Raw genomic sequence first — 9,148 nt, forward strand, 5'->3', positions numbered from 1 at the left:
ACCCTGATGCTTTCGTGACCGAGAAGCCGGGTGACCTCGATGGTGCCAGCATTCCGCCACGTGATATGCATCATGCTGGACGCTGGAGTGCACAAAGCCAGAACCACGAACCCCTGGCCGCATCAGCCGTGGAGCATAATATGGTAAGGCTAATGTGGCCGAATTCCCGGCGGGAACAAGATTAAGCCGGGAAGCACACGGCTCCATTTGACAGGCATCCGCACCTCCGCAGGTGAGGTGAAAAAAAAAAATCCGTTCTTGTCACCAATGGCCGAATAAATCCGTGTGCGCCGCTCACTGCTTTCCGTCCGCCCGCCTCGGGATAACATTCATTTCATGTGCTGCTTGCTCTTCGCTAATCCCCCCAACTAAACCGGACCTGATGAGCTGCCGTGCCGTGCCACGCCGCTGTGTTGGCAGGCTATTGGCTGCCTACTCGAACCGCACCGTGCCAACTATCGTGGAACATCTGCGCCAACACGAGTAGTATTATCTACTACCGCCGTCGTCAAAAAGTGGCCGAGACTTGTGTGACGAGGTGCGCGATTCTACGAGCACGCCGGCACGCACGTCAGGTTCAGAGTGGCATGGTCAGCCATGTAAAAGTTGACCCAGGTTGAAGTCACTCGCCACTGCCACTAGTACCTCATCCGCCACTCGCTCCTCCTCGCCCGTCAGCACTGCGCAGACAGCGCGACGTGCGGCGCTGGCCCCACTGCCCCGCGCGCCGGCCGACGTCACATCACAGAGGAAGGGGGGAAGCAAAGCGCGAGGCCGCAACGCAAACGTGCGCCGGGAGCCTGGCCGGACGAGCTGGAGCCTGTCGGCGAGGCGACGCAGTTGGCTGGCGCTGGCAGCGACCGGCCCACTGGCACTGGCCTGTCCGTCCGGTCTGCGCGCGCGTGCGGGTGCGCGGCGCGCCGCCAAAACGCGCGGCCCCCAACCCCAAAGGCAAAGGATTGCCAGTGGCCGGGGGTGGCTGTCGGCAGCAAAATTCCGTTCCCACCGGGGCTCTTGCGGCGGCGCGCGTTGCGGCGCTGCGCCTATTGGCTGGCTCCGGCTCACATACTCGTTGCTGCCGCGCCGGCGCCGCCACTAGCTCTGCCGCATTGCATATGCCACCGGCGGACGCCGCTTTCTTTCTCGCGAGCGGCCACAGGCCACGCGGCCCTGCGCTGCGCCGTCCGCTGCGTCCCGCTTTGCTCCGGACTGTGCGTGTATATGTGTGTGTATATATATGTATATATATATGTATGTATATATATATATATGTGTATATTATATATATATATATATATGTATATATAAAAATAAAGATGCATTCGCGGATGCGACGGTACATGAATGGGGTAGGGCCGGACCGGAGCCGAACGGGATGGATGCTAGCTAATTAATCAATCGAGGACAAAGACATCATCATCAGAGGCCCCCAGTTCAATGCGGCTGGGTTCCGGACTGGACGGCAATGGCACGCCATGTGGCCGCCGATCTCATCTCCGGATCCTTCCGCGGCGCCGGCGATGTCTATCTGCAAGGCAGTACGCACGAGGTGAATTGTCTGTCCCATGCCCTACTTTGCTCTGCTCTCCAGCAGGCCGCACGCACCGTAGCATGCCATGCCGCTGCCCGCTGGTACAAACTGAGATCACTGTCGCTTGCTCGGACGCTGGCAGGGAATCTTGCCGATCATGCAACGATAGATATGCCAGGATTTCTCTTCATCGGAGCAGCTTCGATCTTCTGGTATCGGGCAAACTCATCAGGTTGCCGACGACTTGTTTTTGTCTCTTAGCAATATTTTACAATTGCGGCGGGATAACGGTATACAAGGCCAGTCTCACTACACAATTTCATGGCACAGTTACTAAGGCTGAGAACTTAATTGTGTTTGCTGGATTTCATGGTGATGAAACTCCCTCTCATCTCTTCTCATAGTGACCTTGCCACGTAAGCAAAAATTGCTAATGTAGCATTGATATTTAATGATTATGAAATTTTTGATGAAACTCTAAAAATCAGGCTATGAATTAGACCAGGCAACTATAGATTTCAAGATGGGCCAGGCCCATTGGACGGCCCGAGACCCGACACTAAAAAGCACGGCACGAGCACGAGCCCGGCACGACGTGAATAGTGGCAGGGCCAGCCCAGCACCATGATAGTGCCGGGTCTGGGCCGCATCCTCGGCACGTTGGGCTAGCACGAGCCCAGCACAATTTTTAAGCCCGCCCGATGCCAGCCTGATACCCTAGCAACTCTCTCCAACCGTTAGATGAGCATACGCTCCCCTCCCCACCGTTGGACGAGCAACCCACGCCACCACGGCTGCCCCTCGACCCTTCCCCCGGCTCCCCTCACGCCTCCATCGGGGGCTGTCCGCCGTCGCTACCTGGAGGGGCGCCCACCGGTGCTGGGGGTCGCCGCGGCCGCGAGGCGCTCCTGCCGTTGCTGGGGGCCACCGTCGCCGGGGCACCCCTCCACCACCGCCACCCCTCCCTCCCTCCATCAACCGTCACCCCTCCCTTCCTCCATCAACCGTCGCCCCTCCCTCTCCTCACTCCTCCTCCGCCGCCACCACCCCTCACTGTTCCGTCGTCGCCGCTGCTGCGGGGGACGCGGTCGGGACCCGGTCGCCATGCTGGTCGCCGCCGGGGTTGCCGCCGGGGGCGCCTGGAGCTAGCCGTCGCTGCTAGTGCCGGGCCGGGCACTAGCACGGCAGGACCCGTCCTGTCAGCGGGCTGGCTCGGTCCGATAAAAAGGCCGTCGGGCCGGACCTGCCTTCTCGGCATGCAATGCCAGCCCGGCCCGGCACGAAAACCTTTCGGACCTATTAGTACCGGGCCACATCGGGCTAGTGCCGGGCTAGGACCGGGCGGCCATTTGGAAATCTGTACGGGCAACCCAGCCGCAGCACACAAATCCCTGCACTGCATGGTCGACCGCTACAACTAGACAAGTCGCATCCACGTGTTGCCACAGCGCCGCTCCGGCTCTCTCCGCGGCCGCTGGCTTCTTCTGTCGTCTCCCGCTTTATCTATCCCAAAGCTTCTTCATTTGTCATTCTCACATGCAGAGTCCACAGCGCATTGCGGCGACCCCCGGCCGCCATTAACACCGTCGGCACTTTGGCGCTTTGCACTCCGTAGCTAACTGTGCCATGTGGAGATGGTGTCGCCGTCAGTTAGGAGGAGAACCTAATTAATGGAACCGTCACTCAGCCCATGCGGCGAGCCGACCGAGAGGCAACACGACAAGAATGGGGCACTACTCCCATAAATTGGAAAGGATGGATATGCCAAACCAGGGAATAGTTGCTTGTTGTCGTGACACCCGAAATCCTATCAGGTGTCCATGCTTAGCCCGCAAACATGAAACCAGATATCTCCTAATGGGTGTTTTTCCAAGGAAATTCTTTTGGTTGGGATCTTTGCTTTTGTGGCCATGGCTAAACTGACATATAAATAGATTCGAGACAAGTATTCGTCAACAAGAATAACTAAGGGGCATACGAGATTTATAATTAACCATTTGAGAGTTATGATTATTTTTTAGATGCCAAGAAGTCATCTGCGAAAAGAAAACAACTTATTTGAGTAGTTCCTTTGGACCATATAAATGTTTTACTTACTCCATTACAAGTTATACATTGATTTGTGCATCGCAATTAAGATATAGTAGATAAAATAAATCAATCAGTTATATATAGCTACAATTGTCATATCTGAATTTCATAAAAAAAGGAAAGGTGCATTTTTTTTATTTCCAAGACAGCTTATATTTCAAATAATTATTTATTTAACAAGAATTAAAAGAGAAAATGTGTGTTTTGAATGTGCAAGACGACTTATATTTCGACTAATGTTGAGAAAACTAGAATGTCTTGTATGTTAGAAATTTAGGCATTTTATGGCATATTTTAATTCCGAATATAATTAAGTAACTCATGATTATTGTGAGTGACACAGAGCATGTGCAAGTGTTTATGTTTGTAACACATTCGAATATAAACAAAATGAAAAGGAAGAACCAAAGAAGGTTCAGTGTAGAAGGTTCAGTGTGTACCAGGGGCGGGACCATTGTCGGAGGCAGTGGATGCGCCATTCATAGAACTGGAAGTATCAGACATTGTGCCTGAATCTTCGGTTCGGACTGTTTGATGTAGTCGATCAGAGTTGGCGCAGTGACGACTTGGTGCAGTGCAGTCCCTCGAACGCCTCCAAGAAGTAGTAGGACGTAGTCGTTCGCAGCGAGCAGTCGCGCAGAAGATGCGCTCCCTAAAAACTTGATCGCCTGCCTACTCGTGCAAGTGTCGCAGCAAGATGAAATTTCGGAGGCCTGCTCACACAAGCTCTGTGTGCACAGAGGCTCGCGATGGAGATGCAAAAGTAGCAGCGGGCCACAACAAAAAGGGGGAAGAGAGTGGGTTTTTCCAGAGTATGTTAACCAGAGTGCGAGCACCTTTAATAGACACAAGAGAAAGGAGATTCAACACACTGTCTCAGGTGATTGATAGCCATTAACCAGCCATTCAACGGTGTCAATTACCAGTAACCTCCAGCCGTCATTGTTGTCAACCTTTTAATTCACGTCAGTTACTGGTCACTAAACATAGCGTCACTTACTAGTCATCAACTCGTGATTAAAAACTACAAAACTAGACCAAGCCCAGCCCACACGTTGCCACGCCACGCTGGGCCTCGGCACGGCTCGGCTCGGTGAGCGAGCACGCGCGCGTGTGGCACCCTTTCTCTCTTCCTCAACTTCTCAATTAGTGCATAGATAATCCACCTATTTAAGTTTATTAAGATATTCCTTAACTACGCATTTAGGATTAACTGAGATTAAATGAAATAAATGGGCCTAGCCCAAATATTCCAACATTGTATATATGAAAATACTCTAATGGATAGAAGAACACAAAGTTTGTCATCAAGTGTAATAACAAGTATGCTTTCTAAAATGAGTTTACACAAAAAAACAAACATGTCGAAACACACTTTTTCGAGGTAATTGAATTATAAAGTCTACTACGTAAACTTATGCTAGCAAAGCGGTAGCAAATGAATCTATTTAAAGTGTGCAAAGATAATCTATAGGAAAAACTAAAATCATGTATAGGTTACTACAATTATTAATTATTGTATCAAACAGCACATGTGCTATGAACGTGCTGAATGGACAACATCATTTTCAAGGTATCTATTTGGCTGTGTCAGCCGCCAATGCACACCTCAAAAATAAGTTATATATGAACCACTAGTATTCACGCAACAGACTAAGTCGTATAGTTTGAATATGATAAAAAAATATTTTTCTGATATTAAATTATAATAAAGATATATTGTTCTCATACAATTATACGAGTGGTTAAAATAACAAAGATGATAATCATGGAAATATTTTTAGCCATTGCATTGAAGTAAAAAAATGAATATATTTTTTCAAATCAACCTAGAATGCCACATGTTACACAGTATATTGATATAATTCATGCACACATAATTACAATATTATTCTCATTCATGATATGTAAATACACTTTTAAAAAGTTGAATAAAGCTCATTTTGTTGTATAACTTTATAAAGTATAATTTTTTATTTCATAAGTTTTAACTAATATTGTTCCATCGTGGTGCATGTCAATATGGGAACAATATTCTCCACATTTCTAATTAATTGTACCAAAGGTCATGTGAAAAATTTATAGTTTAATTAATGTTCATCAGAGTTCTCTCACACTCCATTAGTGTGTAGCATATGTTTCAAAGTTGTATGATGACTTAAAAAAATGGATAAAGGGCATAAATAAAAAAAGGAGGATAACATGCATATAGCAATCCTAGGCGGCAGGGAGGAGTGATTTTAGGATTCCATGCAATGATTTTGGTACAAACCCGAGTTGCTTCGCTTTTTTTGGCTCAAATTTACCTTATTGGGACAAACTTGAGTATACATGTATTACACATATGAAGATAATATATTAGAAGATCACGTGTAATTTCATCTTATATACCACGCTTGAGGTTAGACTCTTGCTCTTCTGGAGTGACAGCCCCCTTCATTGACAATACCCTCTTTCATAGACATAAAGTTGAAACCCGATCTTTCACATAATATATCTTTTGATCATCTTGCATATATATTTCACATCTTACTAATTACATTCGTACTTATAATTTACTTCTCTCCTTATCTGCTCAAAATATTTACCTCTACTTCATCCAATCGGAAAAATAAGTCCATTAGTACATCGACAAGGTCTACAAGATAGGCCCTTTGGCTAGCAATAAGGCCCTATTTGGATGGGCTAGAAGTAATTTTTAGCTAGGATTAAAAATTAGCTAGCTAAAAGGTGGATAGCTAAAAATTAGTTTAGTCCAAACTGTTTGGATACATGGACTAAATATTAGCTAGGTACTCCCTTCATTCTCTTTTGATAGGCATATTGCTAAAATTCATATTTTCCCAAATGATAGTCCTATTTGCCAACAATGTGGGTGCAGCAATAAATTGCATCAACAACAAGAGTCATCGCAACAACTATTGGAGGATTGTAATGAAAAAAAGCTTGTTTGTAGGACTGTAATGAAAAAAAGTTTGTTTGTATTAATTATACGATAAGTAGAGTTGTTTTTGTAACGACCCAACCCAAGAAAATGGCTCATGCCCACTCTACACGCTCAGTGGACCACACCTACACTGCAACCTGCTTACGCTTTCATCCTCACTTCGCTTAAAAGGGTTAACCCGAGGTTGTAATGCTTCCTAGAGCTAGCTATTTAAGTTGGCTCATCTCACTCTCCACTTCCCATTTGGGACTATTCTAGAGCTACCATGCCTCATGCATGGCACTCAAATTGTTTGGCTCAACTTGACCCATGGGTTGTTACAGTTTTTCTTGGTCACTGTGTCAGATGAAATATCCCTATCAAAATTGAATAGAGGGAGTACAAAGCAAAGACCATCGTCCATCGTGCCCCTCCTTTTGGAATGAGAGTTGGAGGTGGGGGTGTTTGTGTCTTTTCCCATCCATTGCCTGCTTTTAGATGCTTTTAGCTACTTTTAGTTGCATTATAAGGGCTAATGGACTAAGTTGTAGTTAGGTTATAGCTAATTTTTAGTCTACCTTTCTGTTTGGAGCGTCTAGAGCTAATTTTAGCCAGCTTATTTGGGGTCTTAGAGCAACTCCAAAAGGCTGCTAATCTTACCCCAATACCCTTTTTAGGGAGAAAAAGAGAAAAAACGAACTCCAACAGTCCACCCAAACCTTCCCCAATTTTTTAGCGACGCTAAAAAACAGCCTTCCACCGCGTATATTTTAGCGTTGGCGTTCCTCCCCCAATCTTGATTCCCGCACGCCCGCGCGTCCCTTCTGATGGGCCCAATACGATGACATGGTCTGTTTTGAAATATTGGGGGTAATTTATTAGCGATCTGCTGTGAATTGATATGGTTTTGGGGGAAATTTTTTTTAGGAGAACCCTAATACATAGTTTTGGGGAAGAATTTTTTGACGTACTCTTGGAGTTGCTCTTAAAAAACAGGCCCTAAGTAATCCAATACAAGCTAGATGGCCCTTCGGCTAGCAATAAGGATACATTATCCTAAATGGAAGGAGTTATATATATAATTATTCTAATAATGAATCTAGTAACTTATAATCTTATGTCGTCCGTCTAAACAAAGTTTTATATATTCTTGATTAAAGTGAGAAACATGTGACTTAGAATAAATAATCTAAATATACTTATATTTTCGATCGAGAAAGTAATATGTATCTCCTAACTACTTTCCTTTTTAGCGGATGTGGGTAGGATAGTTCACAAGTTTAAGGCCTGGTTTGGTTCGGTTGCTTATTTTTAAGCAACCGTCACATCAAATGTTTAGATATTAATTAGGAGTATTAAACATAGACTATTTACAAAATCCATTACATAAGCGGAGGCTAAACGGCGAGACGAATCTATTAAGTCTAATTAGTCCATGATTTGATAATATGTTGCTACAGTAAACATTTGCTAATGATGGATTAATTAGGCTTAATAGGTTCGTCTCGTCGTTTAGCCTCCACTTATGTAATAGGTTTTGTAAATAGTCTATGTTTAATACTTCTAATTAGTATGTAAACATTTGATGTGACACTTGCTAAAAATAAGCAAAGGAATCAAACGTACCCTAACCCATGACATGAGAGCTTAGCATCAAATCAATCTCGTCTTCCTTACCGGAGCTTAAGGCCTGGCGTCACAGCACGGCAAGATGCCACGGTCACCTGTACTGCTGTACCCGTAAAAAATGGAAATCAGAAGTAGGTAAACACCGACGGTGCTGATGTGGGCGTACGAATCACGAGGCAGGAGGGAGGGCTGTAGTAGTGTTACGGGGCCTGGCGGACACTGTTGTAGTGTTGTGCCTTAGAAACCATTTTTTCCGAGCATGGGTTTGCAGATACGCGGTCACCGTGGAATTCTCGGGCCGGTCGAGAGAGAGAGGCCGTACCAGTACGTTTTTACAACCGAGTCCAGCTGCGCCCCCCACCCAGTTGTCAGCATCAACCGCAGCAGATCCCGGCCAAATCCGCACAAAAAACACGTTTCAACCTTTTTGGTCCTGCGGTGCCCAGCTGTGTACCTCTCGCCGCCGCGGCCACGGGCCACGGCTAAGCAACCCGGTCGACCAGACCAGGTGAGAGCAGCGAATTGTCCGCCCAGAAGAGAAAACAAAAGCAAAGCAAAAACAGCCAGAGAACTTTTTCGCTTCTCTCTCCACCTCTCCCCTTTATTCTCTCTCATCCATCCCCACGAGGAATATGAGGTTTTAATACAGATGCTGCATTGCTGATACAGATGAGGCTACAGGGCGCACCTGGCCCATCGCTCCCAGGTGCTCCCGATGCCTCCGCGACCTTGCTGTGGCCAAAGCCAGCTTAAGGAGATCAGGCCTTCTTTCTACAACATCTCATACCCGCCGCCGCATTGCCCATGACTCTGAAGAGCGCCAGAGTTCCCTGAAAAATCATTGTGCTGCTCTTGACCGTTGATGGCCTTGAGGTAAGTCCTTCACCATTTGATGCTACTTTCACTAGTAGAGGTTAATACTGAACTTGGCATTCCGGTGTATTGTTCACTTGTCCCATACGAAGTTGTTC

The sequence above is a fragment of the Setaria italica genome, chromosome V (assembly GCF_000263155.2).
Source record: "Setaria italica strain Yugu1 chromosome V, Setaria_italica_v2.0, whole genome shotgun sequence".
In the NCBI taxonomy this organism is placed as follows: Eukaryota; Viridiplantae; Streptophyta; class Magnoliopsida; order Poales; family Poaceae; genus Setaria; species Setaria italica.